This window comes from Arachis stenosperma, chromosome 3, assembly GCF_014773155.1.
Source record: "Arachis stenosperma cultivar V10309 chromosome 3, arast.V10309.gnm1.PFL2, whole genome shotgun sequence".
Taxonomy (NCBI): domain Eukaryota; kingdom Viridiplantae; phylum Streptophyta; class Magnoliopsida; order Fabales; family Fabaceae; genus Arachis; species Arachis stenosperma.
Genome location: NC_080379.1, coordinates 123025314 through 123038059, shown reverse-complemented (window position 1 = coordinate 123038059; position 12746 = coordinate 123025314). Strand labels below are relative to the sequence as shown.

Genomic DNA, 12746 nt, shown 5'->3' with positions numbered 1-12746 from the left:
AAAGAAATTAATTTCAGATGCCAAGTACTATCTATGGGATGAGCCATATCTCTTTAAGAGATGTGTAGACGGAATGATCCGCAGATGTGTACCCAGAGAGGAAGCACAAAGGATCCTGTGGCATTGCCATGGATCACAGTATGGGGGACATTTCGGAAGTGAGCGAATAGCCACTAAGGTCCTCCAATGTGGCTTCTACTGGCCTACTCTCTATAGAGATGCCCGAGAGTTTGTGCGTAACTGTGACAGTTGCCAAAGAGCTGGTAACTTGCCTCATGGATACGCCATGCCTCAACAAGGGATCTTAGAGATTGAATTGTTTGATGTATGGGGTATTGACTTCATGGGTCCGTTCCCACCATCATACTCAAACACTTACATTCTGGTGGCAGTGGACTATGTATCTAAATGGGTAGAAGCAATTGCTACACCCACTAATGATACTAAGACCGTGCTGAAATTCTTCCAGAAACACATCTTCAGCAGATTTGGTGTTCCCAGAGTCCTAATCAGTGATGGAGGAACTCATTTCTGCAACAAATAACTGTACTCTGCTATGGTCCGATATGGAATTAGCCACAAAGTAGCAACTCCGTATCATCCACAGACAAATGGGCAAGCTGAAGTCTCTAACAGAGAGCTAAAAAGAATCCTAGAACGGACTGTAATTGCCCGTAGAAAGGATTGGGCGAAGAGCTTGGATGATGCTCTGTGGGCATACAGAACAACATTCAAGACTCCGATAGGAACCTCTCCATACTAACTTGTGTATGGCAAGGCCTGTCATCTGCCCGTGGAACTGGAACATAAAGCCTACTGGGCAACCAGATTCCTAAACCTGGATGCTAAGTTAGCTGGTGAAAAAAGATTACTCCAGCTAAATGAGCTAGATGAATTTAGACTCAGTGCCTTTGAAAATTCAAAAATTTATAAGGAAAAGGCAAAGAAGTGGCATGACAAGAAGTTGTCATTCAGAGTCTTTGAGCCAGGACAAAAAGATCTGCTCTTCAACTCTAGGCTCAGACTGTTCCCGGGAAAACTTAAATCCCGGTGGAGGGGTCCGTATGTGATTACAGGAGTGTCACCATATGGATATGTTGAGCTTCAGGATTCTGATTCTGACAAAAAGTTCATTGTTAATGGACAGAGGATCAAGCATTATCTTGAAAGGAACTTTGAGCAAGAATGCTCAAAACTGAGGCTTGAATAATTCTCAGTAAAGGTCCAGCTAAAGACAATAAAGAAGCGCTTGCTGGGAGGCAACCCAGTCATTAGCAGGTTATCTGTTTTGTTTAATCAAAGTTTGATACATATTCTCAAAGGGCAATCATCAAAATTGAAGGAATTCACAGAGTTACAGAAGGATTCAGTGCAAAAAACAGAGAAAAGGAGCTTGCTGGCGAAAAAACGCCAGTAAGGGGTACTTTGCCAGAATGGGCACCATTCTGGGCGTTTAACGCCAGCAAAACGCCCAGTGATGAAGGGGTTTCTGGCATTTAACGCCAGTCAGGGTACCTGGCTGGGCGTTAAACGCCCAAATTGGCCAACATTTGGGCGTTAAACGCCAGAATGGATACCATTCTGGGCGTTTAACGCCAGAAAGGTGGGAGACAGAGATTTTGCTTTCCACTTCAAATTTTTTCAAACTTTCATCATTCACCTTCAAATTTTCAAAATTAAAATCATTCTTCAAATCTCTTTCAAATCCTTTCCAAATCATCTTCAAAAAACTCAAATATCTCTCAATTTCTTTCCATATCTTCTCAAATCTCCTTCAAAATTTTTGAACTCTCTCTCCCTTCCTTATAAATATATGTTCGGCCACACCCCCCTTCCCCACCATTCGAATTTGCTCTCCTCCTCTCTCTCCTCTTTCCTTTCTTTTGCTTGAGGACAAGCAAACCTCTAAGTTTGGTGTGTTTTTCCGTGATCACTAAGTTAAGGCTCATCAAGATCATGGCCCCCAAAGGAAAACAAACCAATTCAAGAGGCAAGAAAGAGAATGCTCCAAAAAACCTTTGGAGTCAAGAGAAGTTCTTAACCAAAGAACATGCAGACCATTACCACAAAATAATGGGTCTAAGGTCAGTGATCCCGGAAGTTAAATTTGATCTGAAAGAAGATGAATATCCGGAGATCCAAGAGCAAATTCGAAACAGAGGATGGGAAATTCTAACCAACCCTGAGATAAAGGTTGGGAGAAATATGGTTCAGGAATTCTACTCAAATCTGTGGCTAACAGATAAGCAGAGAATGACTGGAACCGCTTTTCATACCTACAGAACCATGGTCAGAGGGAGAATTATTTACTTCCATCTGGACAAAATAAGAGAGGTCTTCAAATTACCTCAACTACAAGATGATCCTGAATCCTTTAATAGGAGAATGGTGAGAGTAGATAAGGGGTTGGATCAAGTTCTAGAGGACATATGCCTCCCTGGAACCAAGTGGATGACCAATTCAAAAGGTGTTCCAAACCAACTCAAGAGGGGAGATCTCAAACCAGTTGTAAGAGGCTGGTTGGACTTCATAGGGCGTTCTATCTTGCCCACTAGTAACCGTTCTGAGGTTACTATCAAGAGAAGCAGGGGCGTGAGCTACAGGAGTTGAAGCGCCAAAAGCTCTCCCTTGAAGGGTCAAATACCCCACAAGTTGAGGGAGCATCCACTTCTCAAAATCAAGGTTGTTGAGTCCTAACTCTGTGATAACCTCTATCATTAGGAGTCTATTTAAATTTTTGTTTTCTATTACTATTAGTCTTATCTTATATCTATTTTTGAGTCTTGTTCTTAATTCATGATTAATAAAAATTTAAGGTTCATGTCTTAAAGCTATGAATGTCCTATGAATCCATCACCTCTCTTAAATGAAAAATGCTTTAATCACAAAAGAACAAGAAGTACATGATTTTGAATTCATCTTTGAAACTAGTTGAATTAGTTTGATGTGGTGACAATACTTTTTGTTTTCTGAATGAATGCTTGAACAGTGCATATGTCTTTTGAATTTGTTGTTTTAAGAATGTTAAAATTGTTGGCTCTTGAAAGAATGATGGAAAAGGAGAAATGTTATTGAGGATCTGAAAAATCATCAAATTGATTCTTGAAACAAGAAAAAGTAGTGAATACAAAAAAAAAACGAAAAAAAGAGAGAAGAGGAAAAAGAAAAAGAAAAAAAAATAATAAAGTTGTGATCCAAGGTAAAAAGAGTGTGCTTAAGAACCCTGGACACGTCTAATTGGGGGCTTTAGCAAAGCTGAGTCACAATCTGAAAAGGTTCACCCAAGTATGTGTCTGTGGCATATATGTATCCGGTGGTAATACTGGAAGACAGAGTGCTTTGGGCCACAGCCAAGACTCATAAAGTAGCTATGTTCAAGAATCATCATACTTAACTAGGAGAATCAATAACACTATCTGAGCTCTGAGTTCCTATAGATGCCAATCATTCTAAACTTCAAAGGATAAAGTGAGATGGCAAAACTGTTCAGAAGCAAAAAGCTACTAGTCCCGCTCATCTAATTGGAGCTAAGTTTCTTTGATATTTTGGAGTCTATAGTATATTCTCTTCTTTTTATTCTATTTTGAGTTTCAGTTGCTTGGGGACAAGCAACAATTTAAGTTTGGTGTTGTGATGAGCGGATACTTTATACGCTTTTTGGCATTGTTTTTAGTATGTCTTTAGTATATTTTAGTTAGTTTTTATTACATTTTCATTAGTTTTTAGTTAAAATTCACTTTTCTGGGCTTTACTATGAGTTTGTGTGTTTTTCTGTGATTTCAGGTATTTTCTGGCTAAAATTGAGGGACCTGAGCAAAAATCTGATTCAGAGGCTGAAAAGGATTGTAGATACTGTTGGATTCTGACCTCTCTGCACTCAAAGTAGATTTTCTGGAGCTACAGAAGCCCAATTGGCGCGCTCTCAATTGTGTTGGAAAGTAGACATCCTGGGCTTTCCAGCAATGTGTAATAGTCCATACTTTGCCCGAGATTTGATGGCCCAAACCGGCGTTGCAAATCAGCTTCAGAAATCCCGGCGTTAAACGCCGGAACTGGCACAAAAATTGGAGTTAAACGCCCAAACTAGCATAAAAGCTGGCGTTTAACTCCAGAAAAAGTCTCTACACATGAAAGCTTCAATGCTCAGCCCAAACACACACCAAGTGGACCCCGGAAGTGGATTTTTACGTCATTTACTCATTTCTGTATACCCTAGGTTACTAGTTCACTATTAATAGGACCTTTTGATATTGTATCGGGACCTCATGACACTTTACACGTTTCTCATTGTATCTTCTACGGCATGAGTCTCTAAACCCCATGGTTGGGGGTGAGGAGCTCTACTGTGTCTTGATGGATTAATGCAATTACTACTGTTTTTCATTCAATCATGCTTGCTTCCATTCTAAGATATCACTTGTTCCTAAACCTGATGAATGTGATGATCCGTGACACTCATCATCATTCTCAACTATGAACGTGTGCCTGACAACCACCTCCGTTCTACCTTAGATTGAGTAGATATCTCTTGGATTCCTTAATCAGAATCTTCGTGGTATAATCTAGAATTGATGGCGGCATTCAAGAGAATCCGGAAGGTCTAAACCTTGTCTGTGGTATTCTGAGTAGGATTCAAGGATTGAATGACTGTGACGAGCTTCAAACTCCTGAGGGCTGGGCGTTAGTGACAGATGCAAACTCCTGAGGGCTGGGCGTTAGTGACAGACGCAAAAGAATCACTGGATTCTATTCCAACCCGATTGAGAACCGACAGATGATTAGCCGTGTTGTGACAGAGCGCGTTGAACATTTTCACTGAGAGGATGGGAGGTAGCCATTGACAACGGTGAAACCCTACATACAGCTTGCCATGGAAGGAGCCTTGCGTGCTTGAAGAAGAAGACAGTAGGAAAGCAGAGGTTCAGAAGATTGAGCATCTCCAAAACCTCAACCTGTTCCCCATTACTGCAAAACAAGTACTTATTTCATCTTCTTTTGCTTTTTACAATCAACCCTGATAATTATTGATATCCTGACTAAGAGTTACAAGATAACCATAGCTTGCTTCAAGCCGACAATCTCCGTGGGATCGACCCTTACTCACGTAAGGTATTACTTGGACGACCCAGTGCACTTGCTGGTTAGTTGTGCGGGATTGCAAAAGTGTGATTGCAATTTCGTGCACCACCTATGAAAACATAATAAAATTTAAATAAAACATGCTAAAAACTATATGAAAATGATATCAAAAAGTGTATAAAATATCCGCTCATCAAAATACCAAACTTAAACTATTGCTTGTCCCCAAGAAACTAAAAACAAAGTAGGATAAAAAAGAAGAGTAAGATACAATAAATCTCAAAGTTTTCAATGAAGCTCAGTTTCAATTAGATGGGAAGGACTTAGTAGCTTTTTCCTTCTGAATATTTTGGCATCTCACTATCCCTTAAAACTCAGAAGTGTTGGCCTTTTTAGAAAATTAGAATCCAGATGATATTGTTGACTCTCCTAATTTAATTCTTTTTTATTCTTGAACACAGCTTTTAGAGTCTTCGTCGTGGCCCTAAGCACTTTGTTTTCCAATATTACCACCAGATACATAAATGTCACATATACTTAACTGGGTGAACCCTTTCGGATTGTGATTCAACTTTGCTAGAATCCCCAGATAAAGGTGTCCAGAGTTCTTAAGCACACTCTTTTTGCTTTGGATCATGACTTTAACTGCTCAGTCTCAAGTTTTTTACTTGACACCTTCACACCACAAGCATATAGTTAGGGACACTATTTCTTTGGAGTGCTTAGGCCAAGATTTTGTTTATTTTAGGCCCTCCTAACCATTGATGCTCAAAGCCTTGGATCCTTTTGCCCTTGCCTTTTGGTTTAAAGGATTATTGGCTTTTTGCACTTGCCTTTTGGTTTAAAGAGCTATTGGCTTTTTCTATTTTTATTTCTTTTTCTGCTATACATTATTTTTTTCGCATTTTTTTCGCATATATTGTTTTTTTGCTGCTTTTTCTTGTTTCAAGAATCAATTTTTGGATTTTTCAAATCACCAATAATACTTCTCCTTTTTCATTATTCTTTCAAGAGCCAACATTCTTAATTCCAATTTTAAATATGCATTGTTCATTCATATATTCAAAAAACAAAAGCAATGCCACCACATCAAGATAATTGAACTATTCTTAAGATTGAACTTGAAATACATGCATCTTAAGTATTCTTAAGCAGTACGCACACTTTATTTCGTTTGATCATTGTATTTCCTATTAGTATGAGTTTCTAAACATCCTAGGTTGAGGGGAGGAGCCCTGCTGAGTTCTATGAATTAATAAAATTACTAATGTTTCTCTTTAATCCGTATTTGATCCAATTCTAAGATGTATATTCGTTCTTCAACATGATGAATGGGATGATTTGTGACAATCAGCTCTGTTCTTTATACTAAGACCGCGTGCCTGACATGTTACCTGTGTCTTCTTGGGTTTGTGTGAATATGTGACTGGAAAGGATCGAACCACCAACTTGATTATACATCTCTCAGACGGCTAATCTACGACATCATTAGGGACTTCTCGAGACATCAGTTCAGCCAAGTTATGGGGAGATTAGGGTCTCTGTGGTAGAGGCTAGAACTCAAAGGTACAGCATTCTCTGATCCAGAAGATTTGGCCTTGTCTGTGGCATTTTGAGTAGGATCATTAAGGAAAATGGACTACAGGAGCTTCACCTGCGTTCAGATTAGATGACCGCTGACCCGGCATTTGATCTGAAGCAGAGGATATTAATGATCACGGTCGTACGTCGTTGAGCACATGCAGCATGCCATAGAAGAAATCATTCACAATTGAAGAAGACAGTAATACCAGAGATATAATCCAGAAGGACAAAGCATCTCCAAGCCTTAACCACCTTCTTATCATAGTTTACACGACTTCTGACATCTGATTACCCTTTTTCATTCCTTTTATGCTTTTAACAAAATTCAAACCAATAACTCTTCTATCTGCCTGACTAAGATCTGCAAGATAATCATAGCTTGCTTCAAGCCACAATCCTCATGGGATCGACCCTGACTCGCTCAGGTATTACTTGGACGACCTAGTGCACTTGTTGGTTCAGTTGTACAAAGCGTGGGGATTCGTGCACCACCCTTACATTAGCATAGAACTTTTGCACCATTAAGATCCCAACATCTTCTCCGGATTTCATGTCGGATCTCTGGATACTCATTCTTTTTCAGCTTAAAAGGGACCTCAGGGATCACCATTTTCTTTGCCACTACTTCATAGAAGTGGTCTTGGTGGGCTTTGGTGATGAATCTCTCCATCACCCAAGATTCGGAGGTGGTGACTACTGCCTTTCCTTTCCTCTTTCTAGAGGATTCTCCGACCTTGGGTGCCATAAGTAGGAATGGAAAGCAAAAAGCAAGGCTTTTCCAACACCAAACTTAAAACTTTGCTCGTCCTCGAGCAAAATTAAACAAAAGAGAAGAATGGAGTACAAGACGAAGAAAATTGATGGAGATGGAGGGGGAGAGCAATTCGACCAAGTGAGGGCTAAAGGTGTATGAGTAATGTGTGGGATATGTGGAATGAAAGGGGTATTTAAAGGAAGGGTATGGTTAGGGTTTTGAATTAGTGAGGGGAAATATACGTGGGAAAATTTGAACTTTAGTGGGTGGGGGTTAGTGGGAGTTATGATGGTTTGGGGAAGAGGTATGGATTTGATTGGTTGAGGGTTTATAAGGAAAAGTGTGTGGGGAAGTGTGAAAAGAAAAGAGAAGAAGGTGGGGTAGGTGAAGACGCTGTGGGACCCATTGGTCTTGAGAGGCTAGGGAATTTAAATTCCCTGCCCCTTATGGGCGTTGAACGCCTAGCTTATGCTCCATAGCTGGCGTTCAACGCCAGCTTGCTGCTCCACTCCTGGCGTTCAATGCCAACTCTCTGGTCTTCTTGGGCGTTTAAACGCCCACTTTGCCTTCTTGTCTGGCGTTCAACGCCAACAAGACATGTACTCCGGGGTATTCTGTTTCCACTTCTGAACATTTTTGTCTCTATTTTGACTGATGCACATGATCATGAACTTAAAGAAAATAACAAAGAAAAACAAATTCAAAGAAAAACATAAATGATAACTATGGTTGGGTTGCCTCCCAACAAGTGCTTCTTTATCATCACTAGCTTAACGGTTAGCTCCTTACGGAGATGGATATGGGCTTAGAATTTCACCCCTTACAGTGAACTTTCTTCCTGTCTTCTCATGGATGAGCTCCACATGCTCTAGAGACAGGATGCGACTCATTGTATGTGGTATGACTGGTTTCTTGGTGAAGACCACTCTCATGCCAGGTGAGAGGCTTTCAGTGGGGATCTTTTTGTCCTTCCAGCCTTTAAGTACTTTTTTCTTAATACCTTTGGTCTCAGTGCTTGTTGATGGCTGCCCAACACCAAACTTAGAATTGGTGTCTAGGGGCTTAGTAAAGCTCTGCACTAAAAGAGATGGTTACAACACTAAATATTGCACAGTTATCTCTCTTTTCTTAGAGGGAGAGTTGGGGTGAGGCATCTTGAACAAGATGTGCTCATCCCCTAATTGTAAAATCAATTCTCCCTTTGCTACATCAATGATAGCATTGGGAGTGGATAGAAAAGGTCTTCCATGGATGATGGACTCATCCTCATCTTCCCGGTATCTAAGATTATGAAGTTAGCAGGGATGTAAAGGTCTTCAACCTTCATCAGGACATCCTCTACAAGGCCATTAGCTTTTTTCATTGACTTGTCTGCCATCTCTAGTGTGATATTGCAGCTTGTACCTCAAAAACTCCCAACTTATCCATCACAGAGAGTAGCATGAGGTTTATACTTGACCCTAGGTCACAAAGTACCTTTTCAAAGGTCATAGTGCCTATCATGCAAGAAATTAGGAAGCGTCCGGGATCCGGAAGCTTTTAAGGTAGCTTCTGCTAAACCAAAGCATTGAGTTCTTTGGTAAGCATTGGAGGTTCTTCCTCCAATGTCTTTATTCCAAATAACTTGGCATTTAGTTTTATGAGAGCTTCTAGGTAGCGAGCAACTTGCTCTTCCCTAGTTTCCTCATCCTCATCAGAGGATGAGTATTCATCAAAACTCATGAATTGCAAGAGTTCTTGCAAGGAGACCTCTGTGGTCTCTACTTGAGCCTTGGTTTTCTTTAATTCTTGGATAGGGACTTCATCAGTGGGTGTTCAATACTCAGTAGGAATAACCTTACTGGCGTTCAACTCCATCTCTTGTAGCTTTCTGGGCATTGAACGGCCAGTGGGGACATCTTCACTAGCGTTCAACACCAGCTTCTTTGCCAATTTGGGCGTTGAACGCCCAATAAGGTGGACCTTACTGGGCGTTCAACGCCATTAAAGGTGTAGCATTAGGCGTTGAACACCCATTAAGGACTTCCTTACTGGGGTTTAACGCCAAGAATGGCATATCATTGGGCATTGAACGCCCATTAGGGATCTCATCATTAATGTTCAATGCCATATTACTCCCTTCAGATTCAGCCTCAGCTTCAATAGTAATGGCCTTACAGTCTTCTCTTGGGTTTACTTTAGTGTTACTAGGAAGAGTGTTAGGAGGAATCTCAGGGATCCTCTTGCTCAGTAGACCAACTTGTACCTCCAAAATTCTGATGGAGGACCTTGTTTCAGTTTTGAAACTATGAGCGGTCTTAGAGAGGTTGGAAAACATAGTGGCTAAGTCAGAAAGGCTTTGCCTAGGATTCTCCACATGTTCCTTAGAAGGTGGGAATGGTGGTCTGTTGTTGAACCTATTCTGGTTTCTTCCACCTTGATTATTATTGAAGCCTTGCTGAGGCTTCTGTTGATCCTTCCATGAAAGGTTAGGATGTCCTCCATGATGGATTGTAGGTGTTTCTATAGGGTTCTCCCATGTAATTCACCTCTTCCATTGTAGGTTGGTCAAGATCATAAGCTTCTACTTCAGAGGAAGCTTCTTTGGTGCTGCCAGCTGTAGCTTGCATTCTAGTCAAATGCTGAGAGATCATATTAACCTACTGGGTCAAGATCTCGTTCTAAGCCAATATGGCATTTAGAGTGTCTACTTCAAGAACTCCTTTCTTTTGAGCTACCCCATTATTCATAGGATTTCTCTCAGAAGTGTACATGAATTGGTTGTTTGCAACCATCTCAATGAGTTCTCTTACATCTGCAGGCATTTTCTTTAAGTGGCGTGATCCATCTGCAGAACTGTCCAATGATATTTTGGACATCTCAGAGAGACCATCATTGAAGATGCCTAAGATAGACCATTCTGATAGCATGTCAGAAGGACATCTCCTGATCAATTGCTTGTATCTTTCCCAAGCTTCATAGATGGATTCACCTTCTTTTTGTCTGAAGGTTTGAACTTCCACTCTGATTTTGCTCATCTTCTGAGGCAGAAAGAACTTGGCCATAAAAGCATTGACCAATTTTTCCCAAGAGTCTAGGCTTTCCTTAGGTTGAGAGTCCAACCATATCCTAGCTCTGCCTCTAACCGCAAAGGGAAAAAGCATAAGTCTGTAGGCCTCAAGATCAACTCCATTGGTCTTAACAGTGTCACAAATTTGCAAGAATTAAGATAGAAACTGATGCGGATCTTTTAGTGGAAGTCCATGGAATTTACAATTCTGTTGCATTAGAGAGACTAATTGAGGCTTAAGCTCAAAGTTGTTTGCTCTAATGGCAGGTATGGAGATACTTCTTCCATAGAAATCAAAGGTTGGTATGGTGTATTCACAAAGAACCTTTATTGCATCTCCTTCATTATTAGGCTCGGTTGCCATGCTTTCAGCTTCTTGTTCGAAAATCTCTATGAGGTTTCTTCCGGAGTGTTGTGCTTTAGCTTGTTGTAAACGTCTCTTTAAGGTCCTTTCAAGTTCAGGGTCAAGATTAAAGAGATGTTTTTTATCTTTGTTCCTGCTCATAAATAAGTAAAAGAAAACAAGAAAGAAAAAGAATGGAAACTCTATGTTCAAGAATAGAGGACTCCCTGTGAGATGTGAAGAAGAAAAAAGAATGAAGATAGAGAGAAAAGAAGAAGAATTTGAATAAAAGGGAAGAAGAATTCAAAAATTAGAAGTAAAAAGAGAAAATCTTTTTGTTTTTATTTTTTTTATTAATTAAATTCAAAGATAAAAGCTAATTAACTAAAAGATTTGAAAATTAAATAATGAATTTCGAAAAAAAAAGAGGGAGAAATAGAGAAGATATGTTCGAAAATTAGAAGAGAGAAGAATTAGATAGGAAGTTTTGAAAAAGAAGAAAGAGAAAACAAGTAACTAATTAAGAAAGATTTGAAATTAAGATAAGATAGAAGATTAGAAAATATTTGAATTTAAAATTTAAAATTAGAAAAGATAATATAGAAATTGAAAAGATTTGAAAAAGATTTGGTTTTGAAATTTGATTTTTGAAAAAGATTTTATTTTGAAACTTGAAATTTGAAAATTTTAAATTTTAAATTTTGAAATTGAATTTTAAAATTTGAATAAGGTAAGAAAAGATTTTTTTGAATTTTAAAGGAAGATAAAGAGATAAGATAATGATTTGAAAAAGATATGATTTTTGAAAAGATTTGAAATTAAGATAAGATAAGATGGTAATTTTGAAATTAAAACTTGAAATCTTTTTGATATTTTCGAAAATTAAGATAAAAAAAGATATTTCTTATTTTTTTGAATTAATGAAGAAAGAGAAAAACAAACAAAAGACACCAAACTTAAAACTTTAAAGATCAAAACAAGAAGAAAAACAAGAACAACTTGAAGACTAAGAAGAACACTAAGAACAAAACTCGAAAAATTCAAAGCAATTAAAGAACACACAATGGACACCAAACTTAAGATTTGACACTAGACTCAAGCAAAAGATACTATTGTTGAAATTTTTTTTTGAAAAATACTCAAGAAAGTTCAAACTCTAACAAGAACAAGAACAAAAGACTCAAACAAAAGATAAAGATTAATAAAGAAAAGAAAAGATTTTTGAAAAAGTTTTGATTTTTTAATTTTTTATTTTTTCGAAAAAGAAAATAAAAGACTCAAATAAAATTAAAAACAATACCTAATCTAAGCAACAAGATAATCCGTTAGTTTGTTCAAACTCGAACAATCCCCAACAACGGCGCCAAAAACTTGGTGTACGAATTCCCACACTCCGCACAACTGAACCAGCAAGTGCACTAGGTCGTCTAAGTAATACCTGAGGTGAGTCAGGGTCGATCCCACGAGGATTGTCAACTTAAATCAAACAGTGGTTATCTTGTAAATCTTAGTTAGGCAGATAGAAAAGTTGTTTATTTGTTTAAGTGCATAAAAGTAACTTAAAGAAAATGTTACTCAGTAATTGTGAATCTAATGATAAGAAGATGGTTAATGCTTCAGAGATGCTTTGTTCTTCTAGATCAATACTTTCTTACTATCTACTCCAACTATGAATGATTTCTTCTATAGCAGGCTGTATATGATCAACGCTGGTTTGAGCGGCCGCCAATCTTTCTCTAGGCTGAACACCAGGTTTAGTGCACATCCAGTCTGAATGAGGGTGAAGCTCCTGCAGTTCATTCCCTTGGTGATCCTACTCAAAACGCCACAGACAAGGTCGAATCTTCTAGATCAGAGAATGTTGTGCCTTGGTTCTAGCCTTTACCACAAAGACCCTAATCTCCCCATACCTCGGCTAAACTGATGTCTCGAGAAGT

At 38.8% G+C, this 12746-nt stretch overlaps 1 non-coding gene across 1 annotated transcript; it reads left to right on the top strand.

Annotated features, from left to right (window-relative positions):
- The first annotated feature begins 10319 nt into the window (after positions 1-10319).
- On the top strand, positions 10320-10428 carry LOC130972415 (small nucleolar RNA R71). Its single transcript, XR_009083585.1, has one exon. It is a non-coding gene; the product is annotated as a small nucleolar RNA R71 (small nucleolar RNA).
- Positions 10429-12746: the final 2318 nt, after the last annotated feature.